The sequence below is a fragment of the Camelus dromedarius genome, chromosome 12 (genome assembly GCF_036321535.1).
Source record: "Camelus dromedarius isolate mCamDro1 chromosome 12, mCamDro1.pat, whole genome shotgun sequence".
NCBI lineage: Eukaryota > Metazoa > Chordata > Mammalia > Artiodactyla > Camelidae > Camelus > Camelus dromedarius.
In genome coordinates, this window is record NC_087447.1 from 68225381 (window position 1) to 68249554 (window position 24174).

General features: G+C 41.2%; 1 protein-coding gene across 1 annotated transcript in view; it reads left to right on the forward strand.

The window, feature by feature from the left end:
- Positions 1-24174, forward strand: part of ARHGAP42 (Rho GTPase activating protein 42) — a 251289-nt gene that overhangs the window by 155053 nt on the left and 72062 nt on the right. The gene's annotated exons all lie outside the window — the stretch shown is intronic.

The window sequence follows — 24174 nt, forward strand, 5'->3', positions numbered from 1 at the left end:
AACGTTCGACTCCACGGTGTTGATCCGCTTTGCATCAGACATGGTGTTCAGTCTTGCAGACACGAGAATAAGATACGATGCTTGACTTCGTGGAGCTCACAGCATCGCCGAAGAAGCCCCAGAGAAACAGATAATTGAGATGGAATGGGATTAGTGGTAGATGTGAAACATGCCTGCAGTAGTATGTGAACACAGTGGAAGAAACCCTTTATTCCGCCTAACCAGGGGAGGCTGGCAAAGACGTTTGTGAAGTTTCGGTGCAGTTTAAAGGCTGGCAGAAATCTTCCAGTTGGTGTAAGGGAAAACAGCATCTCAGGAAAAAGAAGAGTCACAGTGATATATAAAAAGTTTGTGATGTGGCTTAGAAGCTTGATGTAGTGTAGTGTGATTAGAGCTGTTGCTTTTAGCCTTAAAAACAAAACAAAACAAAACAAATAAACCACATTAAGAAATGTACTTTACATGAATTCAATGAGTGTATGTGTTAATGTACTTCTGTTATTATATGTGATGTAATCTGGGGTTTTTTTGTTGTATTTTACGCTATTTCATTAAAACAAATGCTGGTTATAACCCATGAAACTGATTGTATAATCCACCAGTAGGTCATAACCCATAGTATAAATAAATATTAGGCCAGAGCTTAGCATGTTTATGGAGTGTGTGGGCAAATTAGTGAGAAATGGGGCAGGAAATATTCAGCTGGGGCAGCATAGTGGAGAGTTTTGTGCTGCACCAAGGAGTTTTTTTGGTTAATGATAGTAACCGTGATGACAATAATGATGGTCAAGATATTGATCATATTTGTCAGACAGTTTCAAGGCAGCTCCCATATTTTTGTTATTGTTGTTTGCGCTTTATAACAGGGCTGTGAGTTACGGGCTCTTACTTTGTGAATAGGAAATCTAATTTACCGAGGATTGGGCAGTAAGTACCAAAGCAGGTACTGAACCCAGGCAGGTTGGCTCTGAGGCGTGCGTTCCTCATCACGGCAGCGTTCTCACGTGGGCAGTCTTGAATCTGTATTTTGAGAAGATGGTTTCTGAGCATTGTGAAAGGCTAGAGTCAGAGAAGCTACCTGTCAATAATTCATCAATATTTGCAGGAGAGTGTGTGGGATAAATTTTGTTCCACCATCAGGGGACCCAGCCCTTTCTGTGTTCCTGCCGGCCGCACAGGGCTTAGTAAATAGAAAATCACGCCAGCAGGAGGGCCACGGGGTAGACAGCCTCAGGCCCGCGTCCAATCACGGAGGCCCTGGACTCTGAGCTCCCACTGGTCACCCTGCAGCACCTCACAGCTCTCTGGACTCCTGGTCTTCTCCAGGTTCACACGTGAGCCTCTTTGTTAACCCTCCAGTTTCCTCCCAGCGCCACTTTGATTCAGCAGCTCCTGCCATCGTGATGCTTTTCTTTTAAGTCAGTATAATTCTCCAGTCTACCACATCTTTCCTTTTAAAAATTTACTTCTGTCCTTCCCTTTGGGTGGTAGCAGCTTATCTCCCTGTCTGTGAAATCTGTCACCAAGTTCCCAAAGGAAGGCAGGCACAGGAGAGGGGGAGCCCACCCCTCTCCTCTGTGTGGCCTTTTTACCAGTTCTCTGCACCAGCACAGCACCAGCTCAGACCAAGTAGCGCAATGAAGGCCCAGATGCTCCAATGTCTTCTCACAAAGTTTTCCACCCTTTTTAATTTTTATGCTTTATGTTTAAGGGTTGGCAAAGTGGGCCAAATGTGGCCCACTGTCTGCTTTTGTGTTGCCCAGAAACTGCAAATGGTTTTAAATTTTCAGTTTCTTTTTTAAAAATAGAAGGGTGATCTTTTGTGACAAGTGAAAATTATGTGAAATCCAGATTTCAGTGCCCATAAATAAAGTTGTATTAGAACACAGCATTGTCCATTTGTATTTTTCTTGGTGCTCTTAACAACAGCAGAGTTGGGTAGTGTCAGAGACTGGCCCACAAAACATAAAATATTTATTATCTGGCCCTTTGCGGAAAGCACTGCAACCCCTGGTCTAAGGGCTGACACAAATTTTGTTTCTCACCTCTGTAGGCTCATAGGTCTTTGTTCAAACAGGGCCTTCTCTGATATCATAGAGTTAATCACATGAGCTTGAGGATTTGGCTTCCTCTGTTGGAAAAACCACAAAATTTACAGTAAGATAAATTTGGGTGTGACTTTCAGCAGATTAGTGGCTAAAAGTCAGATTTGTAACACAAACAGCAAAATTTTCATTTGAAGTATATTTATCTTTATGGGAATCTTTTACCTTTGAAGCCAAATATATATTCTCAGTTTATGGCTATGGTTTTGGCACATGAGCAATTTAGAAGAAGCAGATAAATCCTTTTTACCTCCAAAGAAGAATGTGTTTAAATACATAAGAGAAGACCATGTAAAAACCACTTTATAACTGCATGCTTTTGTTTAGGTTTCAGGTCACAACCTGCACTGCTAAACAGAGTAGGCGGCCCTCCTCCCAACAGTGTTATTTTAACTAAGAACGCAGTAAACCTCATTATAGATTTAACTTTCTTTTGTCTGTGTGCTCGGTTCCTTACTCTATGCCAAAGCAGCCAATTAAACATGGGGAAAAAATTGAGAGGATTTTTGCCAATAAGATGATTCATTTGTTAACCAAAATTATTAAACATTTACAGGAGGGAAGGTATAGCTCAGTGGTAGAGTGCCTGTCCAGCATGCCCAGGGTCCTGGGTTCAATCCCCGGTACCTCCATTAAATAAACCTAATTACCTCCCCCCTCCAAAAAAAATACATATATGTATAAATATTGTGGATGTATTTGTGTAGACTTAGTGCTAGATAACATGTTTGTGACTGGTCAAATATATTAAACTAAGGTCTGCCATTTTTATTCACAATAGTAAACAGCTCTCACTGACTTTAATAATAGATTTTGCTTCATACAGCTCCCTGCTATTCTGCCTTTAGAGTAGATCTTGTGTCTTTTTCTTCTAAATCTAAATCCAGTCAGTAATAAAGTGAAGCCAAACTGAATTTTCTCCTGAGACCATGCAGCCCACGTTTGCATTGAGAGCCTGGTGATTTACTGGCCCCGAGTAGGAGAGATGACCTGTACAATTACCGTAGAAACCCAGTGAGAAGTGAAGTGAGCTCACTGTAGAAAGATTTTAAGCATTGAAAAAACTTGCCTTATTTGGTAAATGTGGTTAACTGGTCCCAGCTGGCAATGCTGGTGAGCTCATTGTGAGATACACTGTCTCTTTAAGCCAAATTCCTGTATTCTTTAATCCATTAGAATTAGAGTGTTAAATGGTATTTGTTTAGGTTTCTTGATACGCTGTGGACTAAATCAAATATGAAAGAATTGGATTCCCTGTTGAAAATTAAAGCTCACAATGCATTGACACTTGATCAATTTTCTGTATGTGTTTTCTGGTTTATTATGTTGTTTACCTTAGGCTTTGGGGAATTTTGGTTTTAATGTTTGCCTTGAAGAACAAGACTCCTTTGGGAAGCAAATTTGTGTTTACTTTTTGGCTTTACGACGTTTTACTCTATGCTCATGTAAGTTTACTCTGTACATTAGAATTTTAGGGTGGGATCTGTTAATTGCATTTCCTTCAGTTACCACGTAGCACTTCATGTTTAGAAAAGAAAGGCTACAGCATTGTGTGGCTTCTCCTTAAAATTCCTGCCTCAGGATTGGATGTTTCCTGAAGTTGACTTTTCTGAGTTAGATGTTTTTAGAGGGAAAAGCACAGCCTTTTGAGTCAGATAGACCTTGGAGCCAGGAGGGTGTGAACTTGAGGACTTCAGAACAGTTCCTAAACGTTCATGGTAATGAAAAGTGATACCTGTTCTTCCCAGGATTTGTGAAAGTTAACGTGTGTGGAGGTGCCTAGTACAAAATTGATACTTAATAAATGTCAATTCCCCATTCACTCTGTTCCAGCAGTGTACTAATTCCAGCTTTTCCTTGGCCTCACTTTACACAGTCTCCTTTTAGATTATATTTCTATAATCTGGCGGATCCTCTCTCCCCCTGTCATCAGTTTCCCGTTTTCGTAGCAGGAGAGAAAGGATTCTCCATATCCTTGTCATTCAGGCTGCAGCCCAGCAGGGCCAACTAGGAGCTTAATAGAAATCCAGTCTCTCTGGTCCCACAACAGACTCATTGAATTAGCATCTTCTTTGTAACCAGATCTCTAGTTGATTCAGATGCACAATAAAGTTTGAAAAGCACTGCTCTGTATCACTTCCTGGGAACCCACAGCTCCTGTGAGGCAGGTAGACCTCTCTATGTTGGGGAGTGTCCCGGGGTTTTGAAGTACTTAATTGGCATCAGAGAGATGACCCAAGAGAGAACTGAGAAAGAATGATTTCCCTCCTGTGCTTAACGCATCACTTCCGCGCACCTGTGTGGACTTCTCTGCTTTTGCCACCAGCACCTCTAGCTGTGTTGGGACTGTAGACTCCTTCAGGGAAGGACCTTTTTTTTTTTTTTTTTTCTCGGTAAAGATAGTAAATGCTCACCTGTGTTGCTGTGGGTTTCTCCTTGGGGCCGAGGACTGCCAACTCTGTCATCACTAGTCCTTTTGGACTAATGCCCGTCCTCCACCCTCAGCCCCACAATGTACATCCCCTACTTTGCCACTTACATTCCTATCTGGCTCTGGGCTTGTGACTTTCGGTTGGTTTTGATTTTCTCTCCTCCTGCCCCGGTTGTTCTATAGGAGCTTTTTCTGTCCTCGTTATGGTTTTCAGGTGAGAAAATCATCTTGCCAAAGGATTAAAATCTCAACCATCTGTTGGGCTCAAATTACAAGATCATCTCTTAGCCTGAGGCGTCTGTGGGCTTTCGCATCACTGAACCCTCGTCCTGCGCAGCACATAGCCTCTGAGCTGGGCAGTAATTTATCCTTCTACGTGCTCATCTCACCTCTGGACTGAGCACCTGGAAGACATTATTTATTCAGTTTGGTACCTCCCGAGCCTGGCACAGAGCAACGTTCTATAAATGCTGGTATTGCTGTATCATGTCTGTTGGCTCATCAGTCGCAAAATTCTGAAGACTGAGGGGCTGGCTGTTGGGTTTGGGAAACCACATAAAGAAGATTGTTAATAAAAATACTTAGTAAGACCAGAAAGGGTCTAAGAGATAGGCTTAGTCATAGGGCTTCACGGGAAGGAAGGTGGGACTCCCTGGGGGTCTTTGTGGGGTGCCTGAATAGCTCTAGAGGTGGATGTGGTTCTCTGATTGCAGGATATTTTCAGAAGATAATATCCAGGGTAGTTTGTCTTGTCTGTGCAATGACATTTATGACAACAAGTTGTGTGTGGTTTTCATCCTTGAAATGCACTGCATGAATATTGCTATTTTAAGTGTGATTAGAATGAGAACCTAGTGGGTATTTTTGCTTCTACACTCTCCCTTTCATCGGTTGGTTTCTTTTTTTCTAGTTGCTATAAATTGCTCGTTATTGTTTGAGCAAAATTTATAACAAAAATAGTAATTAAAACTTACATTAGAAACAGTTAAGGTTTTTGTTGGTGGTGGTAGCGGTTTAAAATACGCCACGTAAGTCCTTTGACTCAAAACGTCCCCAAATCGAACCTGAGGCTTTGGTGTAGCCTCCTTTCTCTCACTTTGTTGTGTTTATTTTTCGGGGGCTAACATTTAGCAGCTAGAAATTTATTTTGATTAACAATCCTGTAAGCCTAATCAACTTAAAACACATTGAAAGTAATCGTTTAATAGCAGCTGGCAAATTGGTACAAATGTGTTAAATAGAAGCCAAAGTAGAATCACTAGATGATGAAGTCACAGAAACGGAAATGAAAATGTCATTGGTGACAGAAAACAGATTTACAGCGCTTTGCCTGCTGTTTAATTCAGGTTCCGTCCTCTGTTCCTACCTCTCTCAAATTCTTTTCCCATTATGACTTGACTTTAGTGAAATTGATGGTTCATATTTCAGAATATCTCCAAATCCTTCCCGGACACTTTCCTCTAGAGAACTAACAATCCGAGAAAGCCATTTCTGGATCCAGGAGACGTGTGGGGTTTTCTTATGATACAAAAAGGGGGCTGAGTCCTGCTGCGAGGCTCCACCCCAGAAAGAATGCCAAGAGCAGCAGATCTTACAAATGCCAGACTTGACTGAGAGCCTGGGGGGCCATATGACCACAGTGAGAAATAGGAAATTTTTGGATTGTATGTCATTTGGGTGTCATCGCAGATTCAGATGCAGCCAGTTCTTTGCGCCTGCTCCTCCCTGGCCGTGAGCCTGCGGTGAGGGTGCAGGAATTATTTTACTCAGAGTACTGTTCCTTCCCCTGTGAGTGTTGGCCTGGACGCAGGTGCCAGATTAGATGTGACAACACCCAAAGCTGGCCTGGTTTGGTCACAGATAGATGAAGAATTTATTAGATGGTGGAGCTGGGATGTGGATTCTGATGGGCTCGAAAGCCCTGGTGCTTCTGCCGTGCCCTGCCGCCCTAGCTTGAGACGAGGGAACAGCAGCCCCTTTCCTTCTATGCCTGACAGGGCATCAGGGCAAATCAAGTCCAACAGTTCAGAGATGGGGCCCTTATGAGCTCACTGTCTCTATCGGTGCCAGAAAGTTTTAGAGAGCTAAGTGTATCAGTTATATTATCCCAAATTGATTCCCTGCAGAACCGTACGGAATCTTTAATGTCACCAGTTCCCTTAGGTTATTCACATAGCACTTGCCCTGCTGCCTTCAAACTTGGTGCAAAGCGAGAGTCAAATTCCGGGTATCATCGAATCAGTTTAAATCAGCGCCGTTATTTCCCCTGGGATATCAGCTGCTTTTGTCCTACCTTCCCCTTAAATAAAACCCTTTGTTTTTGAGCCTGAGCATATTTAGATTTGAAATTGGCTCTCTAAAGTCCAATGCATAAAGAGTTTTTGCAAAACTACATTTCTATTAACTTCTTGAACACATTTTGTCGTTGACTTGGAAATACTAGGGTCAGTTTTAATAAATGAAACAAAAGCTCATTGTCCGAAACTATAATTGCCAACTTCAGATTGAATTTTCGTAGTTTTGTTACCCATGCAAAGATGCAACCGGCAAGAGTTAATAACGTATTTTTAAATAGGGTAAGATGAGTGGAACCAAGATGAAGTTATAAGTGTATGTAGACATAGTTCAAATGACCAGATGTAAATCCTTTTCAAATTTCTACCAAAAGAACTAATTACGTACTTTGGGAAAGTAAGTGTCCTGTTTCTCTCCAATAGCATTGTGAGTTAAACAGTTCACAGTGGCGTAAGTTTGAAGCCAAGAGGACGAGTTGAATTTTTATTTACCTCTTTCAATGGGCGGCATCTCCTGCATGTGCCCGGATCCTTAAGTCTTGAGGTCTGCATTTTTCATGCTAAGACTTTCTAGGCGGGTACCTTTGGGCACGTTAATATCAAAGGCTACGTTTCATATCCAGCTCTTTGTATTCTGCGAGAATCAAGTGAATTTTCTCATGTGAAATGTCTCGAGACATCTGAAGTATTACTCAGTTGTTAGTTATTATTATTTTTTCCATTATAATAAACCTATTTCCAGCTTGTCCTTTCTCAAAGCAAGCATTTTTCTTGTGATTTATTTCAATCCAAAAAAGCAGAGCCATCCTACAGGGAACAGACTCCCTTGAAAAATAGTGAGGGGAAAATTTCCTGCAGGGGCTGAGTAATCATCTGTGGGGAATGCGGCACAACGCATTGCTTTATAGAATTGAACTCTCTGACCTCTTCATTTCCTTCAGACTCTAGGGTTCTCTGATTGCTTAATTTTATAAATTTTTTACAAAGATGCTCCCTTTTGTTTTTCCTTGGTTTAGAAATTTTTTTTGCATGACTTTTGGGAGTAACTCTTGATTCCTTCTAATTTTTTAATGATGATCACAGAGAATTTGCTTTTGTATCTGAACTAATTTTGCTTAGCACAGTGAAGCCCGTGCCACTGTTTGGGGGCTACACATTATTACAATTATTGATGCATTATATTGAAAGTTAATCGTAAGAAATGACTGTTCAGCTCAGTGCTAGCCAACCCACCTAAAGCCCAATTAACAATAAGATTGCAATTATTTGCAAGACTGCAATAATGGTTCAACTTCTTTGAGAAGAAATAAATTACTGTGGGCCAAACACTGAATTGGATTTAGACTTTATTTAGACCAGCCTTGATTTAAAATAAAGCTGATCTCTTTCTGTACTTTGTTATTTGTTAAATTGGGTAGTTTGAAAGAAAAGCACTAGTTAGAAATTAGGAGACTTGGATTTTGAGTCATAACCTCTCTTAAATGGAGGTCTTCACATGTAGACCAACTGCCTGTCTGACACTCACAGCCCTTCACAGCCCCTCCACTCGGCAGTCACCCTGTCTTGTGCTTCGGCCAGGGAGGGAGAAACTGCTCCAAGGCCATCCATTTCAGCTGTTCCCAGCTTTGCGTGGAAGTTCTTCCGTATTGAACACTTCACCCCTTTTAGGGACCCAGTCCTGTGCTGAGGACTGGACACACATCAGTGGGTAAGAGGCCGTCCTTGGCGTTCACCTGTGCAGTCCAGGCTCTGAGGAAGCTCAGCTCTGGTTCTCCGTAGCGTCCCTTCTTAAGGCTCATGTAGGACCAGTGGAACGAGCGCTGTGCCCCAGGATGCTCCATCAGATATTTATCCCATCAGCTGTCAGCTCTCTCTCCTAACCTGCATGCGAACCCTGTGAACCCTTTGGTCTTTGTTTCCTGCCTTTTGAAATGACGAGGTTACTTAATTTCCCTGGGCCGTTCTGGCTCAAGAACCTCTGCCCTTCTTAAATGGTAATTTTAACTTTTTCATTTGAAGCACTCACCTAACTAAGATGTAGGCTGTGATGCAGTATAATTGTGTGAAGTTAAGTGATGGACACAGAGGCACCGCTCAGAGACCCTTCCTCTGGGTGGAAAGGCTAAAGACAGACATGTAAGCATTTTAGATGAGAAGGTCCACTCACTGTGGAGCTGAACGCCCTGCACGTCACCCAGAGCCGTAGTGTCTTTGACTGCCATGAAAAACAGTCTTTCCTTTTTTAATGCTCTCCCATAATTTAGCTTGACGTGGGCCCGCAAGCCGCAACAAACTATTCGTCAGTAATGATAATTTCAGTCTTTGTAAAGTGCCTGCAAAATGACAATTTAGACTTCTATTTTAGAGGAAAGTGGGACTTTGTAGTATGAAGTGTTGCGTGGGGACGAATGGAAGAGCTGACCTAAAACAAGGTGGGGGATGTGAGTGGGGGAATGTGCAGATACTGGTGTGAAATGTGCATATTATTTTTCCTTTTATCTGTAAAATTTTTTGATCAGTTATTAAGATATATTTTTAGTCTGTGTGGAAAAAAGTAAATTTCCATTAAGTTCATGACATTTAAAATGATTCTTGGGGTGAGGGTATAGCTCAGTGGTAGAGGACATGCCTAGCATGCACAAGGTCCTGGGTTCAAGCCCCAGTACCTCCATTAAATAAATAGATGAATAAACCTAATTACCTCCCTGCCTAAAAAAAGATTAATTAAAAAATAAATAAATAAAATAAAATGATTCTTGACCAAAAGGAACCAATTTCTTGTTTTATCATAGAAAGGCTAAAAATAATATTCCAAGTAATTTACCTTTTAGAATCATAAAAATAATTGATTCTAATATTCTTTTTTAATTCAATTTTTTTATCAAAGTGCAGTTGACTTACAGTGTGATATACATATGTATATGTGTATATATGCAATGGGATATTATTCATCTAATATTCCTTATAGGGAAAGAGGGATTTAGGAGGGTTCTTGAAGAATGTGTAACATTGTTGAAGAAGCAAGAGCTGTGTTCCCCCTGGTATGTGGAAGGGCGCTGGTAAGACAACAGTGGTGGTGGTCACAGTGGTGGAGGTGGTGGCGTTCCGGTGCCGCCGTGTTTCTGTGATGTGTTAGAATCTGCTGGGTGTGGTGTTTTCACATATGTTCTCTCACTTCTTCCCAGTGAGGCTTCTAGCATCACCACAGCAGAAGCCAAGCTCTTATCCTCTAAGTTCTAAGACACTTTATCAAAATTTCTATTGTGGTGTTTACTGTGGTAATTTCTGCTTTGAGTCGTGGAAGTATATGTGCTGAACTGTCTTCTCTACTTGAAGATAACAATCTTCAAAACAAAGCCGTGTCTTAAATAGCACAATTAGAGGGCGTAGTAAGTGGTCAGTAACTGTTTAATGCATCACTGAGGTGGTTGAATGTGTTGGACAAAATGAGGAAAGTGCAGGTCAGAGAGGTTCAATGGCGTTTCCCACCTTAGCACATTTGATAAGTGGTCTGGTCTCTCCACTCTGGTTTTTTGGTAATGAGAGGGCTCTTAGCATCTCAAGGCAGACAAGGTAGGTGAGTGGTGGGTCTCTTTTTTATCCACAAACACTTCTTGGCTTTTAGGTTATTTTCTGGATGAATCAGGTAGCTGATTCTTCTGAGGCATGTGAGACAGATGAGAAGAGAGAACACTCTGCTGACTTGTGTCTGTTTCCTACACTATCAGCCAGTCAGTTCTTACACTGCCTGCAGAATGGTGTCAGATCCCACAGGTTCAGGATTCAGTCCCACAAGTCTGTGCTGCCCAACCTCACCCTGATCCCCAGACACCAGCGGCAAGTTCAGGTTGTCTCCTGCGCTTCTGACCGACTAGCTTTGGATTGGGAGGTCCCCACAACCCTCTCCTTGGGTTTGATTAATTGGCCTGAGCAGCTTACAGAACTCAAAGAAGCATTTTCCTTACTAGATGACTAGTTTATTAAGAAAGGATACAACTCAGGAACAACCAGATGGAAGAGGTAGGTAGGGCAAGGTATGTGGGAAGGGGTGTGGTGCTTCCATGCCCTCCCAGAACCTCCACGTGTTCACCAACCCTGAAGCTCTCCAAACCCTGTCCTCGTGGTGTTTGTGGATTTGTTCATTACATAGGCACAACTGATTGCACCATTGGCCATTGGTGATTGAACTCAAATCTCCAGTCCGTCTGCCCTCCCTGGAGGTAGGGTTTGGGTGGAGAGAAGGGTGAGGGACTGAAAGTTTCAACCTTCTAATCACATGGTTGGCTCCACCAGCAACCAGCCCCTATCCTTTGAGACTTTGTAAAAAGTCTCCTTATTAACATAAACTCAGGTGTAGTTAAAAGGGGTTTGTTATGAATATCAAGACATATTTATTATTCTTATCACTTGGGAAATTCCAAGGGTTTTAGAAGCTCTGTGCCAGACATGGGCATGAAGACCGAATGTATATTTCTGATTATAAATCATAATGTCACAACTCTCAACCCCTGAAAAAGAAGCAATACCAAAAGCATGGCTTTATTTTAGTTCCAAACAAATGTTTTACAGGGCTTTTGTTCATAGAAAAGCAGGAACAGAAGTCTGTGTGGCCAATAGCATGTTCCTGATGGTCTCCTGTCCTTGTCTCTGTCCCCCCTACATCCCCCAGCTCTCCGGCACTATCTACATCCTGTCTATATACAGTCTTCAGATTGTTCAGTCTAAAAACATTTATTAACCTTCTGTATGGCAGGCAGGCATTTTTCTTAGGCCTGAAGGTCCAAAGATGAGTCAGTTCATAGGAAATAACTCAAAGTCAGCAACTGCTGATGGGTGAAATAAAGATAGTTTATGTGTATGTCATGATAAATGCCAAGTTAGCAGTATACGTGGGGACACAGTGCTTTGGGGACGCAAAGCAGCTCTTGATCTAATGTGGAAGTCTGGTGTCTGAAAAGGTGATGCCTGAGGGGAGTCTTGATTGATGAGTGAGAGTCATTAGGCAGGGAAGAAGGCGTTGCGGGCAGAACAGGAGCATGGGTGGAGCAGGCTGTGATGGTTTGTGGGAAGAACTCCAGGTACGCTGGGGTTACTGGATCCTAAAGTGTGAGGTTGGAAGTGTTGGAGGTGAGACCAAAGACATGATCTTAATGCTGCATTACTGAAGGCCTTGTTTGCTTTGCTGAGGGTGGGCTTTGTTCTGTAGCTTTGGGAAACCACTTGTATGGGGGAAATGTGATAGTAAGAACTGAGTTTTAGATTAATTATTCTAACTGAAATATGAATAACGAATAGGGAGAAGGTGCACTGTCTAGGGGGAGGCCAGGTAAGCGTTACTGTCAGCTGGGAGACCTCAAAACCCTAAATTATTGCAGTGATTTGGAATATGAAGGTAGACATGTTGAAATACATTGTGAAGGCAAAAGTCATAGGTAGGACCCGTGGTCGTTTAGGAAACCTGAAAGAATGACAGGTTTCCCTGTGTTAGTTCCTAGAGTAACCAGAAACACGTCCTGTTTTTTTCGAGCTTCGTCATCCTTGCCACCTCCTGTCACCCCTCATGTCCATACAGTCCCCACGTCATGAAAGATTTCCTGAGTTGTTCTCTTTGTACTTATTTAACTTATTTGTTAAAATTCAGGCCCCAGTCTTTTCTTGCCTGTATCTCCCCTTTCAAATGCTTCCTTCATTTTGCGACCAGAGGACTCTCACTGAAAATCCACCCACCTGATCTCTCTCTGTCCCTCAGCCTGCCTCCAAATAAAAATCTAGGAATGGTGTAAACAAAGTGTGGGGTCTAGAGTCTGAAACTGTTCAGATGTGCAGGGATTTTATTCTTGGGCAGCTGTAATTTACCTTCCAAATCACCTTTTGGCACTTGCGGGAAGTCTAATAATTTTTGGTCCAGGCCCGCATCCTGATTTACATCGACCATGCACTGGTCACCTTTGACCATTTTACTCATTTTATTGTCTTTGTTTTGCTTTGTCTCCTTCTGTAACTAGACTGTGAGGAGGGCCGTGAGCTTAGGCAGTATGTTTTTTTCATGTTTGTCCCTTAGTGTCCTGAGTGCTCAGTATTCGTTGAGTGAATTAATGAGGCTGTTTGAGGGGGTGAGGGGAAGGTACCCTTTCTTAGATCACCCCTAGAGAAAAGCACCAAAGAAAAAAATCTGTAATAAAATGCCCTGAACCCAAAGCCCTGTGTGATGTGGGCAGACACCGGACAAGTTGCAGCATTCGAAGTATCTGAAAGATTTGCCTTCACTTTACGCATTTTTGAACTAGCACCATCGGGGCGAGCTCGCTGTGTCCTAGGAGTAATCTTGTTCTGAAAACAGATCCTCAGGTGGCTCGACTTTGTATTAGATTTTTAACCAAGAGCAGTCTATTTCTCAGCGATTCTGTTTACTGATTGGTAAGTTGTGTTATACTGGTGGATTCAAACTTCTTAAAAAGCGGTTATACTGATGGATTCAAACTCTCAAAAAGTTGAGTTATACTCATGGATGCAAGCCCTCAAAAAACCTCTCTGTAGGCTTATCCTTAATTCACACTGTAAAATCTGGTGTCTTAGTCTTGTGTTTAAATAGTATGATAAGAATAAGTCATCTTTGTAAGTACAAGTGGAACTGATTGGATATGATACCTGCCTAGAACCAAATGAAGAGGAAAATGAGATTCACAAAGAAGGTCTTACAGCTGCTTCTAGAAAAGTCTTAAAATGCCAGGTTTCTAGTCAGTCACCATAATTCCTATGTTCTGTCAAGTTAGCTATTGATTTCTGTTTGCCCTTAAAGCAGAAACGCATTTTATTTCTGGTTTTCTATGTACACCTGATGACCGAGCTCTCAGGAAGAAGATTCCTGGCTCGCTCGGTCACATTTGTTAATTGTTACTACCTCATGTCTATCAGCATCATCAAATAAACTAAGTCGTTTAAAAATTCTTCCCTATGACTAACCTAAGTGTCTCAGATTTAGTCCATTTCCTTCTGCTGTTTCCTCAACTGGTAACGGAGCACAGGTGGTCACCATGTGAAATGCTTGGATCTTACAAGCACGAAAGGAACTTGTAAATCACTTCATTCACCTTGGACGTCCCTCCTGGTGCTCATCGTATGTTCATCAGAATGCCAGGAGCATTCAAATAACATGACTTCCATGGAGGGCTGAGGGATCATTTTATGAGAAATGACAGAATCCTTATTTAACCCGTGCTGCTCTTTAGAGGAATGTTCAGGTTGTGTGTGTGCGTGTGTTTGTGGGGTTAAGTTAGGGCTTTTGAGTCTTGGGGTTTTAAATTTCACCTTTATGCTATTTTAAACTAATTTTATTCGACTGAAATAAATTTATTGAACTTCTGATTCAGGTTCGAATTATGATATGGAGAGAGAATATTTGGATTATAGGAAAGAACAAATAGTTAACCCCCCTATTCTTAGCCTTTGCATTAAAATAAACTTTCTAACTAACTCTAAGAGTATTGCTAATAATAGACAAATAGATTAAGTTGGGCTAAACTTTTCCTTTTCACTTACTTGAAATGACCAGAGTGAATGACCCAAAGGCCATTAATAAGAAGTAAGGTGAGAGGAAACTTAGACTGACAAATAATTGACACACAGCACAGACGGCTACTCTTTAATTAACTGAAAGAAAATTGTGTCCTTTGGTATAAAATTTAACTTCCTTTGATAAATCCATGTCTTTGGAGATTCATTTAAATCTGTGAAAATCACAGTACTTAAATACTTACACTGACTGGCACGTTAATAGTTGGAAGAAAGAATAATACAAATTATTCATGTTAATTGATTTTGAAGTTTTTGTAGCCGCAGAACTTAACTATTAAGAATTACTTGTGCTAATTCTATTTGGTACATTCTCAAATAAAGGATAATTCTGTTTCATAAGTCAAGCTCTATGTACACTTGGTGGAAAAATTTTACTTTAGCTTCTCTACATTGTTCCGTTTTACAACTTGGTTGTTTTAAGTCTCAAAACTGGACTAAGATCATCATTAAAAACTGTTTCTTAAGAAATAGTGAACCCCTCCATGCCTAGGAGGTAGCCCACGTTTTACTAACCAAAATCTTTCTTGTTTTTCTCTGGCATTCTTTGATAAATAGGAAAGAATTAAGCATTGTTTGTGAGTGACAATTTTGGGTTCTAGCATGGTCGCTTCGCCGTGAAAATAAGAGATGTTTCCATTGTCCACACTTCTACTCTTACATTCTGAACAAGTGTCTGAATGTATTCTGCCAGAGAGTCCTGCAGGGTGTTTCAGTTTAATAGAATTAGGTTTGACCAGCCCTCCCTCAGTTGGCATCATTATAAACATGGTCTAGACTTCAGTGAATTTTAGGAGTGGTAACTTTGATAACGTCACAAGCGGCAAGATAGTGACTCTAGACTACATCTCACAAGTGTTCCCATCACGTGTATATGATGCCACAGAGAGACTTCGTGTTTATAAAGCAAAGGTGCTATGTAGCTCCTTAAACGTCAGGCACAAAAAGCGCTGAATGCTGAACTAGCACAGTAGAGTTAAAAAATTTTTTTCTAATGTGTATTTTGTGAATGAAAATTGAGATTTGTTCTTAAGTTTGTGGCTTAAGTCATATGACTTGAAAATTACCAAGCAGTAGCAGTGCCATCCAGCCTGCATGGGTGTCTGCTGAGTTCACAGTTTTCAGTGCTAGTAGCCCTCGGTGCTTTTCTCTCCTTCCTTTAAGATTTTCATTGTTCTTACCAGTTAAGGTGCCATTTTGAGGATGGGATCTTTTTTTTTTTTTTTTAAGAGTTTGTTTATTTATTTATTTTTTAGAGGAGGCACTGGGGATTGACCTCAGGACCTCATGCATGCTAAGCACATGCTCTGCACCCCAAGGATGGGATTATATCTTTGGAGTCTGAAGCCCCAAACTAAATGAGACAAAGGACCAGCTAAGACAGTGCTAGCTGAATGTGAAAGAGGAGTTATTTCTTGCTTTTCCTACCTTTCTAACCGTCAGTATTTATATTTTTTTTATTGGAGTTCACCAACTCAAAGGGGCACACCACCAGGGGCTAAGGCCATCCCTCTGGGGTATTTCTTATGGTGGGTGTACCCAGGAAAAGCTTTTATCAAACAATGCCAGAGAAATAACCACGTTTGTGCTTTAAATAATCAGCTACTTCTTTATACTCTACTTGCTTCCAGAATATTTAGGCTAAAGTCATTGAATCCAGCTATTAGGTGACAGATAAGATGACCAAGGCCCCAGAGTGTCCAAGGTAATAAGACTGATGAAAAAATCCAGAGGCTATCTACGACTGTGTAACAGTGTTAACAGAATTGGCTGATTATAATTCATTCATTAAGCAGGTACACACTGAGCCTTTTTTAACTTGGGGAGGACCATGTTAGCCTGTAGTCTAGTCCAGGATTTATCAACCTCCACACTGTTAACATGTTGGACTGAATAAATCCATCAAAATCAATGTCTCTGACTCGTCTTCCCTTTCTCTCTCATCCTTATCATGGGAAGCCCTTTCAGTCTGGTCTTAGAAATTAGACCTTAGACAGAAAAATACCTGCAATAGGAACTTTTTCCTGGAACTATTCTCATGAAAGCGCCACTCTTTTTAAGAGTTTAACCGAAGGTCGAAAGTCAAGGACGGAAGGGCAGAGAAAGTGAGGAGACAGGGGATTCTGCAGTGCAAGATCAGCCCATGTTCTTCCCTTGTGGCGGAAAAGTTGAAGGAGGAGCATGAGGTATTTTTGGAAGCCTTCTGAGGGCTGCCTCCCAATGTTCCTGCTCATACTCTTTTGATAAAACTTAGTTACATGGATGCATCTCATTGCTAGGAAATTGGGAAATTATATTCTTTATCCTTGGTGGCTGTGTGCCCTGCTACCATTTGGGGGTTCTGTTATCGTGGGGAAAGGGTGGAGCTCTGCCAGAAAGAGCTTTTGATAAAAAAGCAGTAGAAATAAGGAATTCCATGTGCTGATCCTCAGGAGAGGGCTGTTCCAAGCTCTGGCTCATGTGACTAATTCTGTGACATTGACCAGGGCACTTCAACCCTTTGGAGAATGGGGGTTATTTTCCTTTAAAATGTTCATGCTAAGCAATTGTGCTATTTATGCTGATGTTGAGAAAGGTCTTGTGTTTGAGTCTGGACTCCACCCTTTTGCTGGTTGAGTGGCCTATAGTTAATTTCCGTGAACCTCATTTTTCCACTGTATTACATGGGCGTCATGATAACACATGATTTCTTTCCTATTTATAAACATGATCTTAAAAGCCCTGTGATGGCTAAATATACAAAACTGGCTCAAGAGAACAAGGTTGTGAATGAGTCTGCACCTCCCTTAAGAATGTTCCATTTTCATTATCAAAGCTCATAAAGAGAGCAAGGCTCACTGAAGATAAAATCTTATATCCTGACTCAGGAATGTGTGTTTTGGTATTGGGCCCGGTTTAGGCCCATCCCAGGCCCTCAGGGTTTGCTCAGAAGGTAACTCTGGCCTAGGATTGTCACCTCCTGTTCCTTACAGGGTGATCAGGGCCTGGCTCCAGCCAGGCCCCCATCGCCCTGCTGCATTGGGGGTTGCAGGGCTGTGGTGCAGGAGCTGGGGCGGGGGTGCTCACTGGCTCATCCCATCACGTCCAGACTCTTGATGGAGTCCCGGGGGAGCCCTGGGCTCTGGCCTCTCCCACAGCTGCTGGAGGGGCCGGAGGGCAGCCTGAAAGAACTCAGGAGCGTTCCTGCCCCATGGAGGGGATGCTGACCAGTTACAGGAGACACTGGCAGAGAAACCCTCACTTCCTCTTTGCTTACCCAACTGAAATGCCCTGAGGTGTGTTGGTTTTGTCAAACCTAAACGAGGTGTGCCTTATTGCATGAACAGCTGGCTGTTTTTCCTCCTGCTTCTGTGGTTAGTTCAGTCGCAAACACGCATCTCCCTCCCACCTTTCCTGTCCCTCTTCTTTTCTTCTCTTGTCCCTAAAGGTTGCGTACAAGCTACAGCAGACAAGGCTTGCCTCAGGCTCCGTTTTCTAGAAATTTTGAACTGCAGAAGTATAATATTAATCTAATATGTAAAATTAATTTCCACTTGCTATGGCTCTCACCCTGGGAGTGAGGGAAAAATGCCTCACTGTTGCAGTCAGATACAGTGTTTATCATAAGCAGCCTCTGTCATGACCTTAGTCTTTTGTCCCCATGTTTATTCTTGCTTCCATGTTATCATTGCTTTTTGGGTTTTGTTTGCTTGTTTGTTTGTTTTTTTGTTTTTGTTTTATCAGTGTTTTTTGAATTTTGTGGTTGAGAATTTTATTTCTCCAAGTCCTCTGTCATCCAGGAAGAACAGAGAAATGTGAATGCTGGGCATGAAGAAAAGCTTTGGGTTACTTTTAATTAGGAAATCCCTAAGTTCACCCTGGGTAATTTTCCAAGCATCCTGCCTGGAGTGTGCAGAGTTGTGTAACTTCAGTTTTATCCATGATGTCATGCCAGAGCCATAAGATTATAGCCACTCCAGGCAGTATCCACCCTCCGGATCCCAATCTTCTCTGTCTTCACACAGTCCAAGAGAGGGTTAGTAGTCAAAAATCATCAAAAATTTCTGTAGCATTCTCTCTCTCTCTCCCTTTCTCATCTTGGTATGTTCGACTACATCAGATATCTTCTCCATTTTTTCTTTGAGAGACATTCCTCCTGGAACTCTCATCTTAACTGATTGCTTTAAGGTCCACAGGCTTATTAGTTAATCTGCTTTTATGGAGGGCGATATTACCATTATCTTGGGAATTTTCTTTGCCTCTTTGAGCTGTTGCTTTCCTAGATCTCATGTCTTACTGTTTTGGTTAATTCCTTCATTTCAGTGCACCAACATCCCTCCCTATCTTCCTGAGAAACAGTGCATAGGTAGTAACATTTTTGAAAGCCTGTATGTTTGTAAATATGTTTATTCTACCCTCAATCTAGATTGACAATTTGGATATAGAAATCTAGGTTAGAATTCATTAATCCTTAGAATTTTGGAGGCCCTGCACCATTTTTTAAAAAAATAACTGTGATGTTGTGGATTCAGTGTTGATTTCTGATGATTTTTATTTGACCTCTGTTTTTAGGTTTCCATTTTTATCCATGGTTTTGTAATATTTTACAATTCTGTGGTTATTTTCTCATTTATTGTGCTTTCTACATATTGTCCCATTTTAATACAGATACTTTTATCAGTTCTGGAAATTTTCATGAACTATTTTTTAGGTAATTCCCTCCCTACAATTTTTCTTTTAGCAGTTCTGTTAGTCAGATGTTGGGTTTCTGGATTAATCTCCTAATTTTCTTATCTCTTCTCATCTATTTTCTCTTTTAGTTCATAGCTGTCTTGTTTTATTCATTTACTTATATGTTGTTCACATTTTTTTTAATGTGGCAACCATTCTCATAATTTTAACATGTGTATTTTTGTCTTATGTTCTTACAGAAATGGTATATTTTTTCTATGCATGGCTTTTTGATTAACCTAAATGATTTTGTGTTTTTATATATTTTGTGTTGTGTGGTTTTCACTCAGAATTGTGTTTTAAGATCCACCCACATGTAACATTTAACTTCATGCCTAGCACTGCATGGCATGCATCTGATTCACTTTATGTCCACCGATGAATACCACAGCTAGCATCCTGTTCCCACAGGTGCGTATCCTCGTTCGTGTTTCCTTATGGACTTTTTGGTGAGGATCTTTTTGGGATGTACACCCAGAAGCTGGTTCTTAGGGCACACTTATGCCACTTAGAAATGTTGAGTGCAGCATTTCTCTTTAGAAAGGCTATACCCCTCTACAGTCCCACCAGGTACAAGGGTTCCTGTCTGCGTGCTCTCGACATGTAGTGTTATTCAACTTCCTAATAGTTCTTGCCAGTCAATATCTGATATAATGTGATATCTCAATATTTTAATTTGCTTTTCTCTTAATTACTAATGATTTTGAAAAACTCTTTATAATGCTTGTTACCCTTTTGGCTTTCTGCTTCTGTGTCTTAATCCTTTATATCCTTCACATACATTTCTTTCTGTTTGTTTTTCTACCTTTCCAATTTGTATGAGGTTCTTATAAAGGCAAATATGAAGACTTTGGGTCTTCTGCATCTGATCACCTGGTGGTGGTAGTGGTGAGGTAATTGGAATGAGGGAGATGTGATGAATTATGCTGGTGCAACTACCCAGGAAGGGGCCCTTTTGGAATGTCTGTATTTCAGCAGATCAAGGAGGAGGGACTTGGTGGGGAATGGCTTTGGGAGACTGCGTGCAGTCACCCACAGGAGGGACACTGCTGTGAAAGCTATCCTAAGGTTCTCTAACAACCTGGGTTTCTGGATATCAGGAATCTCTTGGGCCTCAGGAAACTCCTGTGTAGCAGGTGGATGGAATATCCAAGCATCAGGCCCTACTAGGACTTAGAAATGGTGATGCTACCCCACACTGCCCTTCTGAGCAGTGAGTAAATCCATCATCAGAGGAGGAAGAAGTCTGGCTGGATTGGTAGTTGGGGCTACACCTTGTCCTCTCAGTGTCTAACACAGTGCCAGTTTATAAGAATTACTTGTGTTTCTGAAATGGAAATTTAGCTATTGATATTTATTATAATTATTCTTCACATTACTGTTTCTCCTACCATGCATTCACTTGAAGGATTTTCAAAATACCTGCATAATGCTTCTTTAGCTGGTGGTTATACTAACATGGTGACAAGTAGTTGCATGGGAAATTTTGCAGTATCCTGTGTGGCAATTATAACCTTGAAATTGCCTTAAAAATCTGATGCATAAATCCTAAATGCATGCTCCATTTTTAAAAAAGAAATACAGAAACGATTTTTTCATTTCCTTTATTTAAAAAAAATTATCATGGTAACATTAAAATAAAGGTTACTATTACTATATTTAAAATAGATAAACAACCAGGACCTACTGTACAGCACAGGGAACTATATTCAATTTCTTATAATAACATATAATGGAAAAGAATCTGAAAAGAAAAAATATATATGCATGTTTATATATAACTGAATCACGTTGCCGTATGCCTGAAACTAATATTGTGAATCAGCTACACTTCAATAAAATTATTTTTTAAAAAAGAAAAATTTAAGAAAAATAAAGGTTGCTAAGAACAGTTGTTTAAACAAAGCTTTGCAGTAGTATTGTATAGGAAAATAAATGCAATTAGATAACAGTTTGAAAATTTGTGATTTTCTAAATGTGATAAAGTCCACTGTTCATCTTTGGTACCATCTTGTGGCCAATGGAAGGTGTTGGTTTGGCCTTGTTTTTAACAATTGTGTGCAGTTCAATACTTGTTATCTATGAGATAGAACTATAGTTTGTATGAATATTTGACTTTTCTATTTTATACAACAACGAAGAGTGAAATTGACACTTGGAGTTTCCATCCCATTTGTTACTTCCGGGTGTGCAGTGAAGCTGTGGCAGGACCACAGTTGCTAATCTTAGAAGTTCAGTGATAATGGGATCATGTGCTCAGAGTAAATGCAGTGTAGTTAAGAAAACAAATTTGATTGCAGACCCTGAACTTGTTGTACACCTTTGCCAATTCTATAAGTTTGGGGATTAATTTGCTATTTTTGGTGGTATATTTTAAGACTTTACAAAACACACACACACATATATATCACACATATATATGGCTTCATTGTGTGTGACTACCTAGTTCAAAGGCACTTTTTGTGGCTTTACAGGAAGCATCTCCCATTATAATGTAGTCTCCTTTGTGAATCATGCTATGACAATAAGAAAACAGTGATCACACACAGTGTTCAGTAAAGACGCGTGGGTTATTTTTCCCTTACTTCTGCAGCACTGGTTTTGGAGAAAATTTATGGCTTGATACCCACAACAAGTAACACGAAAGACAAGAGGTAGCTAGCTGTGTGGTATCATGTTACGAAATCCAAGTAAGACTTGACTTCCGTGAGCGGTCAGTCACGGGTTCTGGGGGAGATGTGAGCCGCACGAGGCGCTCTTTGTTTTCAGGAACGCGCTCCCCTCGATGGTAGTTGTCCTCCGTGTGGCCTACTCTTTCTACTCAGCTCTTTAATTTAATGCTGGGACTGAGCGCGTTGTTGTCGTCTATAGCGCTGGGACCTTTGAGTAGATCTGCTTCTGCTGGCCTGGTGGTGTGAGGGGCCAGGGTTTCAATAAGAATCCAGGAAGTGTCTCTGGGAGTGACTTTTGTATTGCCAGGAATGCTGATGTGTTGGCACTGGGTTAACATGTCCAAAAATGCCATCAAACACTGACCAGAAAACAAAGACACAAGTGTACTCGCCACAGCTGTGTTCTCTTCTCCCTTAACTGGTTTCTTCTATGCGCAGAGAGAAATTTTAAGCCCCTTCTTGTGAGAGGAAAGTGAGTCAGTTTTGTGTACTATACTGGAAGGCAGCCGGTTGGCCCCCAATGGTTCAAGTATCGCTGGGATGGAGTTATGGCCACTTGTGCAGAATTGTCCCTTGTATCGTGGATGTTAGTTTTTTGAACAAATATAATGTTTGTGAGGGTCTGTGGTTGCCCAGTTTTGTAAGAGGAATAATCTCACTTGTTCATTAAATATTTATTGAGCACTCTTTCAAATTTTCAAATTTGAGGAGGATAGGGTACGTGCATAAATTTCCCTGTGACTATATGGGACAAGAGCACTGTCAGAAACCCATGTATCAAGCTATGTGAGCATTCAGAAGGGAGAGAGAGTCGATGCAGGGGACTCGTGCGTGAGGTCTGTTGAAGCTGGATGCTAAGTCTAGCTGTAACTTGAATATGTGGGTGTTGGAAGAAATGAACGTGTGTATCAGAGAGGAGGTGGTCTGTAGAGGAAAAAGAACAGGAGCTCAAAAGGGCTCGTGAGATTGACTTCTGGAAAGGCTGACTGGGCAGGCCAGTTGTGGGCGTGAAATGCCAGATTTGAGAGTAACATCCACTGAGCAGACAAGGAAACGTTCACCCAGGTGTCTGTTTCAACAGGAAAGGACGGGCTCCTCCCATCCTGAACCTTGGGCTTCTCCGCTTCCTTTTGGGGTCTGCTTCTCTGCGTTTTGTTACATGATTTCTTCAACAGACCTTTTTTGGGCTTTTTATTTTCCAACTGTGTTTCTCCTAGGAGGGTCCCATTTTCTCCTTAAATAATAGTTATCCTTTGGCGATTCTGACCCCCCCCCCCCCCCATTTACAGGTATACACTGTAATGTACGAACATATCAGTACCTCTTCCAAGGTCTCAGAGTGACTGGAACTTCTACAGCAGAAGCCTACTTTCTCTTCCCATTCAGTGCAGTGCTACTAGTTAAGTTTCTGAAGTTCCATATATGCAGCTAGATCAAGATGGGTTCCTGGAAATATAATTAAGGAGATAAAAAAGTTTAGAGTGTCAGTGGATCAAAATAGGATTATCTGGCTGTAATAACCTGGATCTGACAACCTCAGAGTTATGAGAAAGGGCAGAGGCCTGCCTGGTGTCTCCTCTCTTCCTCATCCATCCATCCATCCATCCACCCATTATTTTTGATTAATCTCCTCCGAATACTTACAGAAATAATGAAGCAAAGCTTTATGCCTAATAATCATAGAGCTTGTTAAAGATAACAATGTCTGAACCTCTATATGGGGAAATAGGAACCTACATTTTGAATAGGCTTAAAAAGGCTTGACTCTGTTGAAAGTGATCGTTGTAACTCAGGAAACACTGAAATGAAAGCAAGGAATGGCATGTCTTTGGCCAGCGAAATTTATGCATGTGGGCAGCTAGTGTTTATGTCATATGGACCCCAAAGTGGAAAAAAAGCATACCTGATGGGTAACAGATTTATAGTTAGAGAAGACTGTACGCCCAGGCATGTCCTGTTCTCTTTAGGATTTTATTCTCTTTGCATTTCTATAGACGTCTCCACAGGATGAAAGGCACTGTATCCTCCTCCTCTGCAAAAGGCCAGCCTGGTTACAGCTGCCCCTACAAAACAGTGACGTTTCAGGGATGTGCCAAGGTCTGCTATTAGAGGGCTGTTGCGTTTATGATACACTTGTTGCTCATCCATTTGATTTGACCTTGAACTGTTGTAATTCTTTCACGCTCCCAGCTTCTGAGGATCTGTTTTCCTTCCTATCAAGAATGAGTTGTTTGAAATATTGGCCATCTTTTTTGTGACTCCCGGGAAATAACTACGATTCTTTGTGAAGAGCGTACGAGTGGTTTTCAAAATTGACGGTACATTAACTCATCGTGATCACCAAAAAGCCTAAAAGAGACATTTTCTCTTGGTCCTTACCCCAGATTTAC